This window comes from Amblyraja radiata, chromosome 18 (genome assembly GCF_010909765.2).
Source record: "Amblyraja radiata isolate CabotCenter1 chromosome 18, sAmbRad1.1.pri, whole genome shotgun sequence".
In the NCBI taxonomy this organism is placed as follows: Eukaryota; Metazoa; Chordata; class Chondrichthyes; order Rajiformes; family Rajidae; genus Amblyraja; species Amblyraja radiata.
Window position 1 is genome coordinate 15,587,716 of NC_045973.1, and position 22,668 is coordinate 15,610,383.

The 22,668-nt window shown below is 43.5% G+C and overlaps 1 protein-coding gene across 1 annotated transcript in view; it reads left to right on the forward strand.

Annotated features, from left to right (window-relative positions):
• Positions 1–5,731: 5,731 nt before the first annotated feature.
• lrrn1 (leucine rich repeat neuronal 1) overlaps positions 5,732–22,668 on the forward strand; it is a 42,890-nt gene continuing 25,953 nt past the window's right edge. Inside the window, exon 1 of the mRNA XM_033036742.1 lies at positions 5,732–6,345. The gene's annotated coding sequence lies outside the window, so the exon portion shown is untranslated. The remainder of the gene's footprint in view (positions 6,346–22,668) is intronic.

Below are 22,668 nucleotides of genomic sequence, written 5' to 3' on the forward strand. Positions count from 1 at the left end.
TTCTGGTCGAGACGCTTCTTCCGATTGATGTCGGGGGATAATATTGTATCTATTGGTTACCACCACTTGATTTTGATCAAGTTACTGAAGGAAGTTGGGTCCAGGACTGCCCAAGGAAATTTCCACTGTGATGTCCTGATGCAGAGATGATTAACCGCCTAAAAATCACAACTGCAATCTTTTGAGCAAGGAACCATTCTATTAAACATATTGTGATAATTAGACTGCGATTGTTCATATTGTGGATAACATTTAGTGCATGCAATAAGGTGGTATTATCTATTTTTCCATTGTTTGTTGATTTAATAGGTTCCATTTTGAAATTGAAATGGTTGACATTTGGTTGTCTAACATTTAAAAAGACATTAGAATTTCAAAATTGAAAATATATTTGTCACCGTCAGTCATCCATTCTTCTCAATACTTCTTTATATGTGGATGTTATGATGAAAGAAAATTCAAAGAATTTAAATGTCACCAGATAGTGTTATATTGACATCAGTGAGGCTTGAAGTAAACAGACCCATTACACGTTCCATCTGCTTTTCTTTCCATTGACTTCAGTCAGGCTTTAACAATCCCCTTTGTTGTTTTTCCTATTGAATGTGCTTGATGACTGGTCCCTGACAATAAAACGTCACTTTCTGAAGCAGGACATCCATGGAATGGCGGCACAGTGGCACAGTGGCACACCTGCTGACTCGGAGCACTAGAGACCCAGGTTTGATCCTGTCCTCAAGTGATATCTGTGTGGAGATTGCACATTTTCCTGCGACCATGTGGGTTTTCTCAGGGTGCTGCTGTTTCCTCCCACACCCCAAAGACGTGCGGCTTTGAGAGTTAATTGGCCTCTGTACATTGCCGCTAGTGTGTCGGGGGTGGATACGAAAGTGAGATGACATATGACTAGTGTGAAAGGGTAATCGATGGTCAACGTGGATTCAATGGGCCAAATGGCTGTATCTTTCAATCAATTTGAATCAGAATAGTTATGGAAATGGAACTCTCATTGAGGTGTGCATCTACTGAGCCTGATCTGTGTTACCAAAAGATGTCACTTTTATCTTTCTTTTCTTCCATTCCTAGGAATGTATTCCCTATTTTAGACCCCTCTCTCACACTTAATGCCAGGGACAGACTGCTATCTACTCTTATTCTAGATTACGGGCTTTGATCCAGTGCTGATCCTCACCCTAGCTTTCCTCCAAAAGATATTTCACAAGATATTTATTGGGAGAATCTCCAGTTAATTTCTCAGGTCAGATTGATGGCTGGGATTAATGTTCAAGATGAAACCCAATGGATTCAGACTGGGTGTTCCTAGTCAAACGGGAAAAAGAAAGACACAACATTTCACATATAAAAGGAGGTGAAGGTGGGGAAAATAAATCACTCTCTTTCTTTCTGGAATAGTAGTCAGGTCCTATCAAAACTCTAATAATCTATTATCGGATCATACAGAAATCCTGATGGTTTGGTATCTGCCTCCCTTTCCGCTAACTAGGATCCTAGTTCTCACACTCCCTTTCCATGTACCTGTATCCCAGATCCCATGCTCATTTTAAACCTTGTACATTGGAAAATGTACCTTAAGACTATGTAATATCTAATAAAAACAATGACCTGGAAACATGACCTTTACCCAAATAATGGGTTCCCAATCTCAGGTACAGGCTGAGAAAGATTCTGAATAGTATCCAATTATTTACCAGCAATGGACGAGAATCACCAAGAGAACCTACCAACTGTCTGACTCTTGTGTCTAAGCTAATAATGCTTCATTCATCAACTTGACAGCTTATATTCTTGTAGATTTTTTCATTTAATATTTATTCATGACAGGTGGGTGTCACCTGTAAGCCTGGGCTGCATTGCACATTCTAATCAGCCCTGAGAAGGCGAGCCCTCTTAGTTTAATTTGTTTCGTTTAGAGACACAGTACTGATGCCCTTCGGCCCACTGCCTCCGTGATAACCAGCGATCCCCACACACTAATGCTATGCTACACACACTGGGGACAATTTACAATTATACCAAGCCAATTTACCTACAAAACCTGTACATCTTTGGAGTGTGGGAGGAAACCGGAGCACCCAGAGAAAACCCACACAGGTCACGGGGTGAATGTACAAACTCTATACAGACAGCACCCGCAGTCAAGATCGAACCCGGGACTCTGCACTCTAAGACAGCAACTATACTGCTGCTCCACCATTCCTGCCCTCTTCTCGAACAGCTGCAGTCTGTGGTAGGAAGGCAGGTTAGGCATTCACAGGATTTTACCCCAGTGTAAAATACATGGGGAGACTAATACATGGGGAGTGAGGATGGTGTGTGACCTGCAGAGAAAGCTATCGACGGTGATGTTTGCATGTCATTGCTGTGGAAGGGAAGACCACACACAGGAGGATGCCCAGACGAGTTGTTGCAGAGTAACCTGTAGTTGGTTTATGATGCATCCTCAGGGGTGACGGGAATATATAGTTAAAGTGGTGTGGATTGAATGTCATCAGGTAAATGGTTGGTTCCTGGGTCTTTAAGTACACGTGTCAGGTGTCCCCTCATTGGGATTCTTGGATGGCAATTAGTTATTGCCAAGTCCGCACCATTCATTACCCCATGTGGTAGTACAACAAAACTTTGATCGGATCTGTCGGCCATGATCACATTGAATGGCTTGAAGGGCCAAATAGCCTACTCCTGCACTTATTGTCTATAGTGTATTGTCTATTGGCTGTCAATGGCATGCTGCTTCAACCATTAACACACCATTGGCAAAGCTAAGCAATGTTACTGCCTTCGCTGTGCAGCTGCCCATCAGATTGGCACCACATCTTTAGGTGCCATCCCTAATGTGCCCTTCTATATTCCTTATTAAACCTAGGTAAGTCCCTTGCTAGGTGGCAATGGTAAAGTAAAGGATAGACCTTGGCAATAAATGTGTCAGAATATAATTCTACTGCTGCTAAAGATGCATGGCTAGGACAAGTTTGGAGGGATATGGACCAAGCGCAGGCAGGTCGGGTAGTGTAGCTGGGACATGTTGGCCGGTGTGGGCAAGTTTGGCTGAAGGGCCTGTTTTCACACTGTTTGATGGGCAGGTGCGCATGCAGCAGGTTGATCGGTAAAAAGGGGCTCCTCATGTTGGTTCTCTCATTACCTACTGTCCATATGGAGGAAGTGGACATCAGCAGGAGGTTGCAGTGTTCATATTGGGTTGACATCATGCAGCTCCATAGGGTTCAGGAACAATGTCAGAGATTGTTATGCCCACTTCCTTCCATGTGTGTAGCACAGTGCTGACAGCACTATTCAACGGTCAATGGAACAGGGACATCCTCAGGGATTATGATGGAAACTATGAGCTTGTACCACAGGTGGCGCAGTGATACAGCAGTGGAGCAGCTGCATTACATGCCAGAGACCCGGGCTCGATCCTGACTATGGGTGCTTGTCTGTACAGAGTTTGTACATTCTCCCTGGGACTGTGTGGGTTTTCTCCGGGTGCTCTGGTTTCCTCCCACATTCCAAAGTTAAGGTTCCTGGGCTAATTGGCTTCTGTAAAATTGTTCCTAGTGGATAGGATAGTGCTAGCGTACAAGGATCGCTGGTCGGTGTGGACTCGGTGGGCCAAAGGGCCTGTTTCCGTGCTGAATCTCTAAACTAAACCAAACCCACTGGATTGAATTTGGCGATAACTATAATTTAGGGTATATTCCCAGACATTAACATTGAGGACTTCACATAGCAAATAGGCTATGTTCATCTTTGCCAATACCTACACTCAATGCTGAGGTCAATGCTGGGTGGTCTGTCCTTGTTGCAATGTAGGAGCTGCTCAGTGGTGTATTTGGCTGCATCCGAGGGTAGTTACAAGCTAATAACTCTAATGTGTAGGAAGGAACTGCAGATGCTAGTTTACACCAAAGATATACACAAAATGCTGGAGTAACTCAGAGGGACAGGCAGCATCTCTGGATAGAAGGAATAAGTAAAGTTTTGAGTCTCAACCATTCCTCCTATCCGGTGATGCTACCTGTCCCGTTGAGTTTCACCAGCATTTAGTGTCTAATAACTGGTGTTAGTCTGAAGTCACATATATAGGCCAGACTAGGTGACCCTGGCAGATTTTATTTTTGCTAAATAAGGACATGAAAACTTTGAAATACAATTTGTTAGTTTCATGCTGTAGTTACTGGTGCAGTTGTTAACCTCAGATCTATTTAAATAATAATATAATTGCCCAACCCCACGCTGGGATTGCAATTCTCATGACATGTTATCCTTCTCCACCATGTAAACAACTAATGAACTGAAGTTTCCAAAAAATAAAGAAAACCCCACAAAATTAACAATTTCAATGCCCTATCAGCTCCTCTCGCCCATCTTTTACTTTGACCATAGCGTTAACCGAGAGTTTAATATTTAGCTCCATGAGGTATCAGAGCTTATTCCCGAATGCTTTACTGCCCCAGCAACGATGCTAACCCTCCTTTACCAGCAAGTACTGATCGCTCTACCTTTATCTCAAGGAGAAAGGAAATAAGAAAGAAAATACTAAAAATAAAACTGCAGGAATGCAAAAGCACATTTCGCTATGTCAGTGACGCTCCGTTTGACCTTCACCATATTCATGGAGATACCGAGCTGGATCGGAGGCGAGAGTCACGTCTCAGCAGTCACAAGAATAATAGTGTCGGTAGCCATGTGTGGAAATGAAAAGAAAATAGAAGGGCTGAACGTAATTAGAAGAAGGAGAAGATCTGGATATCTTCCACATTCAAAGTGATAAATCCATTGTCATGCATGTTTTCAGTCTTACGGAAACCATCAAAACTACCAGAGATCTTTAATTTAATCTTCAAGAAGATTTACTAGTAAGTCCAATTATACCAGAAAGCATATCGTGCATTCCCAGCTGCAGCAGAACAAAATGTTTATTTCCTCGCTCATATATATCTTGGGGTTTTTTTAAAACACCTAAAGGGACAAATACATGCACAGATAACCCATTTTAAAGAGGTTACTACTTTGTAAGTTGCATTGTATTTATTAGCTTTAATTTGCACAATGGCTGCTTCAAGCCATCAAAAGAAATAATTATTAATTGAAGCCGGCAGCATTAAAAGACAGATTCTGACCCTCATTTCTCCTTTCATGCCGAGGGTGACATTTGGCCCCAAAAAAAAATCAACGTTAGGATTTCTGCACTGCAGTGCAAAATAAAAACTGAGGCTAGATGTTTCCCCAAGCGGTACATCCAGTAAAACTAACTAACTGGACATCTTATCAAATGAGTTGCCCCCTTAACTCCTTGGACGCCAGCGGTCCTCACTTGGGAGTTTTAAAACACGGCGGAAAGACTTCAGACATAACTGTCAGTCTGAAGAAGGGTCTCGACCCGAAAGGACATCCATTCCTTCTGTCCAGAGATGCTGCCTGTCCCACTGAGTTACTCCAGCATTTTGTGTCTATCTTCGATGTAAACCAGCATCCGCGGTTCCTTCATACACACTCACTCACTCAGTATTGTAACAAGGGAGTCTGAAGAAGGGTCTCGACTCAAAACGTCACCCATTCCTTCTCCCCAGAGATGCTGCCTGACCCGCTGAGTTTCCCCAGCTTTTTTTGTGTGTCTATCTTGGCTTTAAACCAGCATTTGCAGTTCATTCCTGCACATTGTACCACAGAGGGCTGTAGCGTTTGGTCGGACGCCGTTAACGCTCAGGGAGAATAATGCTCGAGGGTATCCCTAACTACGCCGGCTTCCCCAAGCCCCAACGCTCCCTTGTTCTCACGGTAACTTCTCCCCACTCAAAGCGCCTCTTTTGTGTCCTCGACCGGCTTTGCAGATGGGTTTCTGCTTGACTGTGTTCTTTGATAGGCGGCGGGCAAGCACCAATCAAGCGCTAGGAGTCATCCGACTGCTGTATTATATAGTCCCAGGTGCTCGCTGACATAGGCAGTGGAGAGGAGAGAGAGAGCCTGCCTTGACTCGACTCGCTGTCATCCTCCCAGCTGCAAGACTAACTCGCGTGTTGTTGCAGCCGGGAGGGGGGAGGGAGGGAGAAGAAGGGGGGGGTGAGGGTGGGAAGATCGTTTCTACAGGCAGCGATCGTGTCGTGCGTGAATTTGAAGCTTCCAACTGAACGCCGATGGGAGGAAATTGTGCTGAAATCCCGAGAACCGGGAGAGGACTGTGGAACTGCTTGCAATTAACTCAATGAGTCTTTCACTGTGACTGCTTCACACAAGCCCCTACCGAGTGCCCCCTCCATTCACCGTGCGAGCAGTTTTCACTCCGTGTATGACCTGCAGTTGGATGCAACACTTCACCTGACTTGGGTAAGCCTCTGCTATTCTTTCTCTCGTACACGAGTGTTTTGCGTTAGACGTATAATTCATTTGACAATTATTAATTTGATCACAGTTTTTAAAAATAAAATATATAATATAGGTGGAATGCTGGTCTGCTAGATGCAGCCATGCTCGCCCTCCACCCCGCCTCCCCTAATCTCTGATTTCCATTTAAATGAGGCTACATTGTGGAATGAGCTTCCCTGCCTTTATTCGCAAGGAGGAATCTAATGAGACAATGGGCCTTTTAAAGGGGAAGTGAAAAGCTCAGTGTGGGCCCTGTGTTTCCACGATCGTGAAGTCCGCTGTCACCTTTCATAGCGCTTTGCGAGTAGACTGGACAGAGACCTTCAGCTTCCCTGCTCTCTGTATGTGTCCCATCCTTGAAAGGCGGCGGCGGCTACGACCCCCCCTCTCTCGGACCTTGGGTTCGGCAGCAGACAAGGGAAGCACTCGGACAAAAGACTGCTAACAAGTTGCGCGTGTGAATCTGGCTGTCAGAGTGTGACAGGGGTCTCAGACCCAGTCAAAGGGCTATTCATGCACAGGGACACAGTCCTTCACCCCCCCCCCCCCCCCCCCCCCCCCCCCCCCCCCCCACCCCCACCCACACCTCCCCCTCCGTTGCCTTGCAAGGCATTCTTGGAGGAGTGAAGTGAGGGAGGGGGGGGGGTTAACATCCAAACATTGTTGGTGATTTAAAAGGAGTCTGAGTGACCAAATGGATTTAGTCTAAAGGTATGCAAACAAGCCTGGCAGCTGCTGCGGTGCTCTGTATATAAGCTATACTAATGTGCCTCTGTATTCACTTTGTGCTTCCTTGCCCTTACTCCCCTCAGCAGCTGTTCCTTCTTCGGGAAAGAATGCAGGGGGGAGGTGGGACAAGGCGCAACTTCTGCACAGCGCTTTACATCTGTGGGATGCATCCTTAGACATTTACTTTCCCCACTCTCCACAAAGTTTTATTCGCCCCCCCTTTCCGGCCCCCCCCCCCCCGCCCTTTCTCTTTTGGTTTGTAACGGACTCTCCTTTCCCCCCCCCCCCCCAAAAAAATAATCCAATTTTAAGTGGGAAAAAATATTAAGAGGCATTAGTGAGAAGACTAACCGATGTTTCAACTATAAAAGTGATGTTTAGAAAGGAAATGCCTGTAAGTTTTTTCCCTCAGGGTTTGGTGTTTTTTGAAAGAAAGGACAGAACGCATTAAACAAACAGCTTATTCTTTTGATTTCCAGTGCATTTGGATTAAAATACAGCGCACGTGCAGTAATTTTGGGACCTCCCTATTTTAAACTAAATATTTGTGTTTCCATAGATTGGAAGCGCTTGTGAAGTTATCCCCAGGGTGGGTTTTGATTTGACTCGGTGAGTTCCTGAGTCCCTGCTCACAGACGTGCTACTAGAAGCGCCTCGATAGCAATGACCCTGGTCGTTTTTATCAGTAGTGCCGGCAATTATTCAGAATGGTTTCCTAAAGCATTTATTAAAACTAACAGTGGTCAGAAGGCATTTTTGGCCAACATGGGCTTCTAATTATAACACAGAAAGTCATTCCACTTCCCAGTGTGTTCGCATGCTTGAGTTTAACACCCAATGCTAATGTTGTCTAATTAATGTAACCTATTGTGTATTTTGCTATCTGAATATGTAAATTTATGAAAAATTATGCAGAATATCAGCCCTCGGTTTATGGACATGTTTTACAGTGGAAGCAGGTACTACTAGCACGTCCGTGCTCAGAAATTTTCCCTACTTTGAAATGTTTCAATCAATACACTGCTGTAAATTGCGAAGGTATGTTTTAGAAAATTATCTCACATTCATGTTGCAAGATGTGCATTCATTCAATTGTGCACTTAGTCATCACTTGATATTGATTTGTATTTTTGAGCGTCAAATCCTAATCAATTACAGACATTTAATGGTTTATCAGTGGCTGAATATGTTTGGTGGTTACAAGAGTTATTCAAAGTGAATTGCTTCAAATAATAACTTCAGTGACAATACTGCATGTCAGATACCACCTTCTTCATAAATAATGTTGCAGTGTGTAACTGCAAGGCTAATGCATTGTCTATAGGGCAGCTGCTGCAAACTCTTCAGTCCCAAACACTTCACACACAAGTAAGTTTTCAAGTTCTCAGCAATACATTTTGGGGTGATGTCAGTCACTTGGAGACCCACGTGTAGGAAGGCACTGCAGATGCTGGTTTAAATCAAAGATGAACACCAAATGCTGGAGTAATTCAACGGGGCAGGCAGCATCTCTGGAGAGAAGGAATGGGGGACGTTTCGGGTCAGGACCCTTCTTCAGACCCATGTTCAGTAGATTTGTTTGAGCTTTTGATCTGAGGCCAACACTCTGCTGCGTTGTGGGCTCGAGTCCGACTCCAGAGATTCGGGTACAAAATCTGGATGCTGCACTGCTGCTGTTTGGACAAGACTGAGATCACATTTGCAGTCTCGGATGTATGTAAAAGATCCCAAACCACTATTTTGAAAAACAGATGAGCCCATCCCTTGTGCCCTTGCCAATGTTTACCCCTCAATCTCATTCAGATTTATTTATTCCTTCAGGGAATGTGTGCAGTACTGGCAAGGCTTGCGTTTATCCTTCATGCCCAAGTGTTCCTTGAATAAAAACTTGTTTTTCAATATCAGTGGACTGTTAAGCATTAATCATCTGGGGAAGGATGGAAAATGTATTTTCCTAGAGGATTATAATGAACCTGAGGGGCTTTTGCATTCATCAGTAATTCAATATGGATTAGCTATCTATATGGATAAAGCAGTTTATTCTAGAGTTTCTTGCTTGAATTTGTATTCCCCCCTGCTCTGTGGTGCATTTAAATGGGCATGTACACTGCTATCATATGGGCGCACATGGTAAATTGCCATTTGTCATTGTTTACTGTGTGCAAATTGGCTATTCCAATGTGATTTTACTACAGAAGTAATTCAATAGCATGCTACATAGTCTCAAGATCCCTTAAAAAAACCCTATAAAAAGCAACGTATACCCTTGTTGAAGTCTGATAATAATAATAATGCAACTGATGGTATTGTGCCTCCTTGTTTAATGCGTTGTGTCTACAGCAGAAAGTTTAAAATGTATCATTCATTTATATCTCAAACTTCTGTCCAGGCTTTGCCAGTAAGCACAGATTTTATTTTAGAGTTCTGATACATTATTGCTGTTGCTACAAAAAAAATAGCTTCTTGCCAGTCAGTTGTAGTAGATGCGGGTGGGGTGGGGGAACGAGTTAGGTGATATTTGAAGATAGACACAAAAAGCTGGAGTAACTCAGCAGGACAGGCAGCATCTCTGGAGAGAAGGAATGGGTGACATTTCGGGTCGAGTCCCTTCTTCAGACTGGTTAGGGGTAAGGGAAACGATAGATATAGATGGTGATGTGCAGAGATAAAGAGCAATGAATGAAAGATTTGCAAATAAGTAACGACGAAAAAGGAAACAGGCCATTGTAAGCTGTTTGTAGGGGGAAAATTAGAAGCTAGTGCGGCTCGGGTGGGGGAGGGATAGAGAGAGAGAGAGAGAGAGAGTGAGAGGGAATCCCGTGGCTACATGAAGTGAATCAATATTCATACCACTGGGCAGTAAGCTGATATTTGAGTTCTTTGTTGGGCTTGTCAGTTTTGGCCTGATATTGGGGCACTCTAATGAGGGACCCAATTCGCCGATCTTGACTTGCCATTCTTTAACACAGTCATGGCGCTAAATAAATATTAATGAAGTCATCTGAATTGCTTCTGGCTGCCTTTGCGCATTAGTGCAGAGAAGTTTCAGCAGGAGGTAGCGAGTGCAACTGACCTCTATTTCAGGAACAAGGGATATGCAGCTATTTCTATCTGGAAAAAAGGCATGCAATTAACACTATCATCAGGCTGCAAGGATGTTGACTTGTTCTAAAGATCTCTGAAGCGCCATTGTGGCTTTCTTTTACTCTATTTTAAAACATTAGTGCCATGTAAATTTTGCAATATTCTCAGCAATTCGCTACAACCAAGCAGAAACAATTTGCACCAATGCATGAAATATTTGTTGTTGGAACCTGCAGATTAAGCGCATTTTCCTTCTGCGCATTAAATGGAATTTAACCTCATCCTGGGGGTCATGTGCTCTGAACAGAAGCTTGAGTGGATTAAATAATCACAAGGCAGGGTTTAAAGGAAGCCATTAAGTTCATCATGGGTTGTCTAAGCTACATGTTTTGTTGCCCACAACCTCCATCCACATCACTATGTACAACAGGCAGTCATGTGCGTCAGATCGACACAATGGTCTACTTCAAATAAGAACTTTCAAACATTTGCGCTAAACTTGTCTTTTGCATTTTTAACCTTTCGTCAAGCCATCAGTTTTATATGAACTTCTTTGAATCCAAAACTTGTGGAAATTAACCTAATTTAAGCCATTTTAAAGTAATCTTTAAAAAAAAAAATGATGACCATAACGGATGAAAAGAAACGATATTAAAAACAACTTTTTTCTATAGTGCAGTTCGCAGCATATTGAATGGTCAATAAAAGTTACCAACAAAACCACTCAAAATGCACGACCCTCATGTCTTCCCGAGACCTAATCCCAGTGACCCCACAAAACGACTGCCAGGTCCAAAAACCTGGACCCACTGCAGTTCGCGTACCGCCACAACAGATCAACCGTGGATGCGATCTCGCTGACCCTGCACTCCGCACTGGACCACTTGGACAACAAAAATTCATATGTCAGGCTGTTATTCATTGATTACAGCTCGGCATTTAACACAATCATCCCCTCCAAACTGGTTACCAAACTCGCAGAACTGGGTCTCTGCGCATCCCTCTGCAACAGGATCCTCGACTTCCTCATCCACAGACCACAGTCTGTTCGTATTGGTGGAAATGTGTCAGCCTCAATAACAATCAGCACGGGAGCACCTCAAGGCTGCATGCTCAGCCCTCTGCTGTACTCTATACCGATGACTGCATAGCGAACCACAGTGCGAACTCCATCATCAAGTTCGCTGATGACACCACTATTGTGGGGCGTATCACTGATGGGGATGAGTCAGAATACAGAAGAGAGATCGAGCAACTGTCCATATGGTGCCAGCGCAATAACCTGGCCCTCAACACCAGCAAAACCAAGGAACTGATTGTGGACTTTGGAAGGAGTAGGAGGGGGACCCACAGCCCCATTTATATCAGCGGGTCGATGGTTGAAAGGGTCAAGAACTTCAAATTCCTGGGCGTGCACATCTCTGAAGATCTTTCCTGGTCCGAGAACACTAACGCAATTATCAAAAAAGCTCATCAGCGCCTCTACTTCCTGAGAAGATTATGGCGAGTCGGATTGTCAAGGAAGACTCTCTCTAACTTCTACAGGTGCACAGTCGAAAGCATACTGACCGGTTGCATCATGGCTTGGTTCGGCAATTTGAGCGCCCTGGAGAGGAAAAGACTACAAAGGGTAGTAAACACTGCCCAGTCCATCATCGGCTCTGACCTTCCTTCCATCGAGGGGATTTATCGTAGTCGCTGCCTCAAAAAGGCTGGCAGTATCATCAAAGACCCACACCATCCTGGCCACACACTCATCTCCCTGCTACCTTCAGGTAGAAGGTACAGGAGCCTGAAGACTGCAACAACCAGGTTCAGGAATAGCTACTTCCCCACAGCCATCAGGCTATTAAACCTGGCTCGGACAAAACTCTGATTATTAATAACCACTTTCTGTTATTTGCACTTTACCAGTTTATTTATTCATGTGTGTATATATTTATATCATGGTATATGGACACATTTATCTGTTTTGTAGTAAATGCCTACTATTTTCTGTGTGCTTAAGCAAAGCAAGAATTTCATTGTCCTATACAGGGACACATGACAATAAACTCACTTGAACTTGAACTTGAAGCGTGGAAACAGGCCCTTCAGCCCAACTTGCCCGCACTGACCAACATGCCCCATCTACACTAGTCCCACAAATGAGAATCTTCAGTGGTGGCAAAGAATAATTAATGGCCATCCAGGGCGATGTCATCATTCAATTTGCTGCTTCTGGTTAAAATGATCCAACCAAACCAGTACTTTCTACCTTAAAAAGTGGTCAAATCCATAATCTAGAAAGCAATGAAGCTCTTTTTTTTTAAATGGCACAACAGATCATTATACTGAAAGCTGAATGACAACACCTTTAGTTTAGTTTAGAGATACAGTGTGGAAACGGGCCCTTTGGCCCACCGAGTCTGCACTGACCAGCGATCCTCCTACATTAACACTACCCTACACACACTTGGGACAATTTTACATTTATACCAAGCAAATTAACCTGTACATCTTTGGAGTGTGGGAGGAAACCGAAGGTCTCGGAGAAAACCCACGCAGGTCACGGGGAGAATGTACAAACTCCTTACAGACAAGCACCCGTAGTCAGGATTGAACCCGGGTCTCTGGTGCTGCAAGGCAGGAGCTCTACCGCTGCGCCACCGGGCACATTATCTGTCTCTCCACCTTCTGTTCCTCCGAGCACTTTATAAGCATCATTTGTAGCTTTTCCATTTACAGGTGAAATGCTGCAAGAACAGATTTCAGATTTCCATCAATGTGCGATGTACACACTTCAACCATTACAATATCAACCATTTGAGTTTTTAATAATACTGGATCTAATATTGGTCTTATTTGTAAGGATGTCAAATATTAGAGGGAGAAGGCAGGAAAATGGGGTTGAGAGGGAAATATAGAGCAGCCATGATCGAATGGTGGAGTTGACGGCCCGAAAGGCCTAAAGGGGTTGTCCCACTTAGGCAACCAAATTGGCGGAGATTTCTAAGTTTAGGAGTTTGAAAAAATTACATGTTTAAGACCTCCTTCGACTATGTAAAAGACCTCCTTCGACTATGTCGAAGACTGGCTACGACTAGCTACGATTAACTTCGGGAAAAGTGGACACCGAATAGTGGAGAGTGAAGACGACCTCCTTCGATCTCTTTTGACTTCCCTTCGACTATGTTGAAGACTATCTATGATGTGCCTTCGACTACCTTCGACTATCCTCGATTACCTACAACTAACATGCCGACCTACTACAACCTATAACGACTAAACCTACAAGTAAAAAAAGTAGTGATTTTTTTCCATGGCAACCTCTTTTTACTTGCAGGCATTTTTTAACATATTGAAAAAAACGCCACGACCTAGCTGAGGCCTCGAGTATGCGGAGACCACTCTCGAGCATGAAGGAGAGTTTATGAAGACCTCCTACGACCTCGTGTCGACCATGCTGCGAGTATGAGTCGAGGGCAAACTTGCCAGAACTCGCGGTTTAGGTCACCTAAGTGGGACAGGCCCTTAATTCTGCTCCTTGGTCATGTGGTCTTATTTAATAACATGGCATTGTTCTTAATTTCCATTTTCTGTTCGAAAACTTGATTGCTTTCTCCAAAGCATCAAACATTTGTCTTTCTCTTCACTATTTCAATGGCTTCAATTTTTTTTTGTCATTGAGATCAACTTTTTAATCTGAAATGCTGTTCGAGTTGGATTTATTAACTGACTGATTTAATTAGCTGAAGAGAAGCTGTTGCAGACTCGGCATCAAACATGACCGTAAACAAAGGCTTCACAGTCTGGGTGTCTGGTTGTTCTGGCAGGCGTGTGCACTGTGCAGATGTCTCTTCACTTATTCCTGAGGTGGACAGCGGTGGCATTTATAGAGCTCCATAGTGATGGAATGAAATGCAGACATGATGCCCGAAGGAGTTTAACGTTGGTCTGGACTAATCTGTGTTCAGCTCAGCGACAGTTAGTCGCTGGTAAAACCCTAGTGGAGTATAGGTCTCCTTGTCTTAATAACCTGCCCATATGACAGAATCAATGGGTGGTTAGCAAAGACGGCCGTGAATAAAGAATCTATTGTTTTGCCACTAATACTTGTGGGTGTAAATTCTTCAGCTCAAAGTTTTAGTGGTACCTTGGGGTCGCCAACAGTCATTTAAATTTGAGAATATGCAATTAATCTGAAAGTTATAATTGCTGTGATTGGGCTGAATTTCATTAATTTTGTTAGTTTTAATGAATTCCATGTTTAAAAAATGTGCTTGAGAAAAATTGGATAGTCACATGTGCCTGCGCCAACTACGCAACTAGCGTTTAATTTAGAGTCATACAGTGTGGAAAAAGGCTCTTCTGCCCAACTTGCCGACGAACATGTCCCATCTACTCTAGTCCCATTTGCCTGCGTTTGGCCCATATCCTTCTGAACCTGTCCTATCCATGTACCTGTCTAATTGGTTTTAAACATTGCGACTACTTCCTCAGGAAGGGCACTGGTCGAGGGCGAGGATGGCAGTCAAGGGCAGTTTCATTTTCAGTTTCTGTTTAGTTTATTGTCGCGTGTACTGAGGTACAGTGAAAAGCTTTCTGTTGCGTGCTAACCAGTCAGCAGAAAGACAATACATGATTACAATGAATCCATTTACATTGTATAGATACATGATAAGGGAATAACATTTAGTGCAAGGTAAAGCCAGCAAAATACGGTCATGGATAGTCTGAGGGTCATCAAATAAATAGATAGTAGGTTGTGGTCGGATGATTCAGTTGCCTGATAACGGCTGCGAAGAAACCGTCCCTGAATCTGGAGGTGTGTGCTTTCACACTTCTATACCTTTTGCCTGATGGGAGAGGGGAGAAGAGGGCATGGCCAGGGTGCGACTCATCCTTGATTATGCTGCTGGCCTTGCCGAGGTAGCGTGAGGCATAATTGGAATTCATAGAAGGAAGGTTGGTTTGTGTGATGGCCTGGGCCACGTCTACAATCCGCTGCAATTTCTTATGGTCCTGGATGGAGCTGTTCCCAAACCAAGCTGAGACCAGATGGGCAACGGCAGTCCAGGTCACGGGCGCTGGAGGTCGAGGACAGGTCGTCGGAGGGTGCTGGAGGTTTGAACGAGCCACGTGGGTGCTGGACATCTGGAAGTCAGACGCGCCACCAGGAACAAAGGGGGATCCGGCGTTGGGGGCACCATGACCATTGGGGACTAAATGGAATACTTTGTAACTTTGTCGGTGCCCTATATGTGGCAAATCTTTGCATACCTTGGGTATGTAAAAAAAAGAATCTCATTGTGGGATGTCACATGTGACAATAAGTTATTATTCATTCATTCATTCATTCATTCATTCATACATTCATTCATTTCTTCCTTCATTCAATGTTACCCCTCAGACCTTATTAAAATCTTTCCCCCTTCACCTTAAACCTATGCCCTATGGTTCTTGAATCACCGACTCTGGGCAGGGGACTCTGTGTGTTTATTCCTCTCATTCTTTTATATGGACTTTCTGGTTGAACCCTCGTGTTGGGGAGAGCAATAGATCGGATCACTCTGATCAGAATGGGCGCATCTTCAAAGGGCCTGGTCATACTGCATCATCAGTATAAGGTGGGGCAGCTAATTAACAATCTGTTTCTGCAATCCCCCTCCCCCCCTGTTTTCTGAATTAAAACTGATCTTTTTACTTGCTGAACCATGTGGCTTGGCAGCAGATGCCAGGACTATTTCTCACTGGGTACCCCCCTTCCTCGAATAAAGGCTGAACAAATCCCAGCGAGAATGATACAATGGAGACTAAAGAACTTTTCGCAGACCAACGAGGACCTGCCTCCTCTGCATCCGTTATGCATGTGCTTGCAATTTGCATTTGCCACAAATGCTTACCTCCTGTATAATTTGCACAAGGTGAAGAGCAGCTACCTCGCAGCACCAGAGAACCAGGTTCAATCCTGACATCGGGTGCTGATTGTGTGGTTTACATGTTCTCCCTGTGAACCATGTGGGTTTGTAGGTTAATTATCCTCTGTAAATTGCTTCTCATGTGTAGGGGTGTGTATGCAAAAGTGGAATAACATAGAACAAGTGTGAAAGGATGATCGATGGTCATTGTGGATTGGTGGGCCTGTTTCCATTCTGCATCTTTACATCAATTGGGTAATGCATTTGTTCGCTGATGGAGTAGAAGCCGTGTTGGAATTAATTTAACATGGCCAGCACTCCGACTGAGAAGGCAGCTCTTTGATTGTTTGTCAGTATCAAGAGACTATTTCCATGCTACATGACTGACTCTGTACAAGCTGTATACAATGCTTCCAACCATCTTGTCCAGTCGACAAGTCATTAGGCAGAACAGTGAAAGATATCTATTTAGTTTAGTTTAGTGATACAGCATGGAAACAGGCCCTTCGGCCCACTGACCACCCTGTACACTAACACGATGCTACACACTCGGGACAATTTGCAATTACACAAAGCCAAGTAGCCTACACACCTGTATGTCTTTGGAGTGTGGGAGGAAACCAGAGATCCCGGCGAAAGCCAATACACACTAGAAGCAATTTACAGAGGATAATTAACCTACAAACCCACATGGTTCACAGGGAGAACATGTAAACCAAACAATCAGGTCATGGGGAGAACGTACAAACTGTACACACTGCACCCGCGGTCAGGATCGAACCCGGGTCTCTGGTGCTGCTTGTGCTTGATGTCCTTTGTAAATGTCTGTTGGCACATTGTGCGCAATTGTATTAGAATGAGCTGGTGAAAGACTTGCCCCTTTCATATAGCAAGATCCCACAGAATCTGGCAATTCCTCTTTGGGGCGATCTGGTGGTTGAGAGAATGATAGGTGGGTGTTTCCTGATCTACTTTAATAATGAGATGGAGCTTTTGAAGTCTACCTGATCTGACAGTAAAGACAATTCTACTGCAGATAAATACAGTCCACAACTCCCATCCTCATAGAAGTTGGGGCGGGGGACACACGTGGACGAAACAAACCACTGATCTTTGCCTACGTTGCTCATTTCCTTCGCTGCATAGATGCTGCTGCACCCGCTGAGTTTCTCCAGCACTTTTGTCTGCGCTGATCTTTAAAACATCCCTTTGCTAAATATGTTCCCGTCCTGTAACCTGGTCTGAATCTGCCACACTTTGACTCTAATTACTGTGCCAGCTTATGCCAGGCTGAGCTCAGGTGTCCCTGGTAACAAACTCCATGTAAACAGAAACTGGATTATCTATTCTGGCTGTCACTGCTGATTATCAGCCATCCCCCAGAGTTTGCTTTAGAAGAACCATGCTGACATAATGCCCAAAGGTACCACTGCAGCTGCATAAACAATGTTCTAGATTTGTGTCAGGTCCACTGAGACTTGAGTAAATAAATTAAGCCCCTGATATTCAGGCACCTCTGTAGACCTGGCTACATTTATGCCCTAGAAAAAGGGACCTTACCGTGTTGTATTAAGAATGGTTAACATTTAAAGCATTCTCTTTTTACTTGATGCCCATAACCAATGGAAGTTGAAGACTTGTGTTTGCATCTGCTTTCTGCTTGGTTTGAGCTCCTGATTTTACTCCTGCACACCAGTGGGTACCAAGCATTTTCTAATGCACTTTGCGTATTTATTAATATTTTATACATATTCGGGGTGGCACAGGGGCGCAACAGTAGAGGTGCTGTCTCACAGTGCCAGGGATCCCAGCTCGATGCTGACAACAGTTGCTGTCTATGTGTGGAGTTTGCACGTTCTCCCTGCGAACATGTGGGTTCACGCCCGGTGCTCGGGTTTCCAAAGACATGCTGGTTTGTAGGTAAATTGGCTTCTGTAAATTGTCCCTAATGTGTAGGGAGTGGATGCGAAAGTGGGATAACATAGAACAAGTGTGAACAGCTGATCAATGGACTCGCTGGGCCGAAGGTCGGTTTCCACGCTGTATCTCAACTCTAAACTAGGAAGCAGACTAAGTCATTCAAGGCCATACGCTGGATGGAATCACTGTTGCATGGGCATATATTCCAATTCAGATGTTAATCCACCACTTCTCATTAGTCAGTTTCGAATATAGGTGATTAATTTCTACAAACAATAAACCATCTTTCTCACAATGCGTGCATGGACTTGAACCAACAGTAACCAAGCTGATTTCTCAGTGGCGTCCACTATTATTTGTGGACCTGCAGCCAGCCATTTTCCTGCATGGTTTAATCTTGCGGCAATGCCGATTACAGCTATTCATTCTGTTCTTGGACCAATTACTGGTGAATAAAATAAATTTAAGAGGAGATTGTCATACATCGGATCTGCAGAGATTTGGGTTGCAGAACATCAGGATTGGGCATCAGGACTAAAATGTTTCCTTGTCACTGACGAGTGCACACCAAATCCATGAAAAAGGGACCAGTCCTGCTTGTAAGGAAAAAAATGATGGCTCGATCAAATGCTGTAAATTTTATCTGACAATTATGCTAACCGGTGTACACATCCAAAATAAAATGCTTCACTGAGCAAATAAGCTTCTGCCAGAGACTGTTTATTGTCCAAGTGTCATAGTCAACAAGAACAAACAAAAAACACAATTTATCTTTATCCTGTTTGGAGTAGAGGGCATGCAAAACAAAACACCATGTAGCCGGCTGCAATAGGTGCAACTGCCGCTTTTGCCTGTGTAAATTAATGGTTCTTGATGGGGATGATAGAGGGTGGTTAAATTCAATGAGAACTATGAGCAATTACATGTCTCCAGCAAACTTGATCCAAGTCATTAAGATGGATGTTGGATCTTAATTTTCTGGATAAGGGTCCTTGTAGTTTGGTGCTATGCCCTAATTAAGCTGTGGATTTCTGATCAACAATTCCTCCTTGGGGCAAAGATTTACTCTAGTTTAATTGGGTATTCCTTCCCTTCTTCGTTCCTGGGGCGCGTGTTAACGAACCAGGCAGTGACGCAACAGTCAGTATGCTCTCTACTGTATATCTGTGGAAGTTCAACAGAGTATTTGGCAACATACTGAATCTCCTCCGTCTTCTGAGAAATGTTACGTTTTTGTTGTAATTGCAGAGGGAGTTAGATGTAGGCCTTGTGGCTAAAGGGATTGGGGGGTATGGAGAGAAAGCAGGTACAGGATACTGAGTTGGATGATCAGCCATGATCATATTGAATGGCGGTGCAGGCTCGAAGGGCCGAATGACCTACTCCTGCACATATTTTCTATGTTTCTATGCTTCTATCATTGTGTTGGGCCCAAGACAGATCTTCAGAGATACTTCCGGAACTAGAAACTATTGATCTCTCCACCACCATCTCATTGATGAAGACTGGTGCATTTCCCTTCCTGATGTCAGCGATGAGCTCCTTGATCTTGCTGTCGTTGAGTTCAAGATTGAAAATCTGGTGCCAGTACAACAATCTCCCCTCTGTGCTCTGATCCATCTCTGATGTACTCTGATCCATCATTACCCATTATTCATCGAAGAATGTTGGTATAATTGGCAAATTTAAAGACTATGTCGGAGCTGTGTTTGGCTACACAGCCATGAGTATAGGAAGAGTAGAGCAGGGGACTGAGCGCACAGCCTTGAGATATTTGTATGTCGATGGTCACCAAGGTAGAATTGGTGTTGACAATTTGGGCTGATTGAGGTCTGCCACCGAGATTGAGGATCCAATCTTTGCATAGAAACGAGCAAAGACAAGTTCCATGACCAGTCTAAGATTAGAGGGGATGATCTTCTTCTTTCGTGTGGCGTGCACAGCCTAAAGTTGTTGGACAACTTGTTCTGTTTGATCTTCCGTTTGTGCTTGTCGAGTTGATTTCATTAGTCGAAACAGGGCAGACCACGTGAAGGTTGCAATCTTCCACCCCAAGAGGGGATGATGGTGTTGATCATCAAGCTGCAGTTGATGAACAACAGCCTGACATATACATTTGTGTGCAAGTTTGGACCAGTACAGAGAGCTAAGGAAATTGCATCCCCTGTTGATCTATTGTCAAAAATTGTAGTGGGCCCAAGACCTTACTAAGGCAGGAGTTCATATGCATTATAACCAACAACTCAAAGTACCTTATCACAATGGACATTAATGTCAGTAGTCATTAAGTATGTCACGTTGCTTTTCTTGGGCACCAGTATTATGAATGTCCTTTAAAAAACACATGGGAAACTAGGATGTAAGTAGTGAGGGGACTTAAAAGGGACAGGCTGCAGAGTAATTGAACATTACAGCATGGAGTGATGGCAAAGGAGATACACTTTATTCATTAAAGTGCACACAGTCAGTCGTATAATTTGCCAGTCCAGGGCAATGAATGCTTTGCAGTTATTCTCAGCAGAAGCAAAATTATTCTACAGCTGCTGATTATTTTAGAATGTTTTGTATTTCTTCTCCACCTCCCTTGCTTGTTATACTTCTGAATCAAACTACGTTATTGGGATAGTGTAAATACAATATTCATGGCTGTTGCCTTCAATTACTTGTCCGACCATGCAGCAGGGGAAGAGTAGGAATGAAGCATCTTTTAATCCATTCAGCTTGCTGCAGTGATGCAGGTACAAATTGAAGGGAGGAAAGGTACTTGTGTTACAGCAGTACTTTTGACTTTTGCTAATGATGTTGGAAAATAATTATCTAGGTCAGCATAGAAATCTTGACAAGGTGCTGAATATGAGTATAGGACTGCAATTTTGTATCCTGAATGAATGAATGCATTTTGCATTCTATCTCCAGCCCATACCTCTCTTGCTATTCATGGAGCACTTTAAGAAAATGGTTGCTAATCAACAGTAAAATGATTTTGTCCGTTCAGAGTACAATTGTGGTTCATCTCAAATGAAAGAACATCCTTCACAGGATATATTGAAAAGCAGCGTTTACACCAAGATTGTTGCTTAACCTTTATTTGTTCACTTGTGTTTTTGGGTGGGTAATAGATGGTGGGTGGCGGGAGGGGGGGGGGGGGGGGGGGGGGGGGGGGGAGTACTTAATTCAAAAGTAAAATGTCTGCATGGTACATTTTTTGTTTTTAGTGAGGATCTATTGAATATAACGGAGATATACATTAGAAAAAATAAATTCTTGTGTGCATTGATTGTTTTTAAAAATGTGACAAGTGCATTTTTAAATGGTGGTAGCCAACTATTTAGACCCTCCTTCCCATTGTGACCTTTCTGTTCTGTGCCTTGGTAGCCTCAGTGAGGCCACATGTAAACACGAGGAACAGCACCTTCTATTCTGATTGGGTAGTTTTCCCAAAGATATGAACAAAATAATTCTGCAATTTCAGGTAACATTCTCCCCCCCCCTTTCCTGTGCTCCCGTCCCCTTTCCTCACCGCGCATTCCTGTTCCCTTCCACCTATATCCCTTCTCCTGGCTTTGTACTTCACTCTTCTTCTCTCCCTATCTGACATCTTTTCATTCCTTGCCTTTGTCCAATGTATGTTAATCAAACCCTTTCATCTGTATCCAGATTCAGATTCTTTATTGTCATTGTGCAGTGCATAAGTACAGAGATAACGAAATGCAGTTAGCATCTCACCCAGAAGTGCGAACAAAAAATAATGGAACAGTAATATATATATATGTATATACAGTATCAGTAGACCCTTCTTCAGACCCGACCTGAAACTTCACCCATTCCTTCTCTCCAGAGATGCTGCCTGTCCCGCTGAGTCACTCTAGCTTTTTGTGTCTATCTTTGGTTTAAACCAGCATCTGCAGTTCCTTCCTACACATACTATGATTTATGAAAATTTGGACCATGGCAACCAATGCACTGGTATCCAGTGCATCTCCTTCAAATACTTTGAGATGCAGCACTATACCAGTTTTCAATTCCATTAATATATCCAATCTACATCTTTGTAGAGTACAGGGGAATACATATTCTTGATGAATTGTAGCCACTGCCTCCATTGAAACTATTTGCATTGCCAACCCATAAGGAATAGGTTAGCTTGCCACCCGTTGTCCCACCTGTTTAAATCCAAAGCAGACAGGATTGAGGTTGTACTTTTTAAGCTGAACCTGACTTCACCATCCATTTGAAATCTAGACTGAATTATGCAGTGAGAAAACAATAAATCATTTGTTTAATGGACATTCAAAATAATCAATTTGTGATGATTAAGTTAAGACAAGTTTTATGCATTACTTTCTACTAGTATGGGTTTTCTTGACTCTACAAATGTACATTATTTTATTATGTATTGATGGCTCTTTTTGGTTAACAACCTTTATGACATTGAATAATAAAACTAGATGCCACTTAATGGGGTAGATCTTGCACTACCCCAAATCATGCCATTCATTTTGGTGTGGTCCTGACACCAGCTCTGCTGGACGATCCAGCCACCTGCATGTCAACACAAGGCTGAAGCTTGTCTTGGCCCAGGCATCCACTTGCAGTTGTATAATGGGTTCGACAACTTCAGTGTCTACTGCCTCCCCACTCACACTGGGCT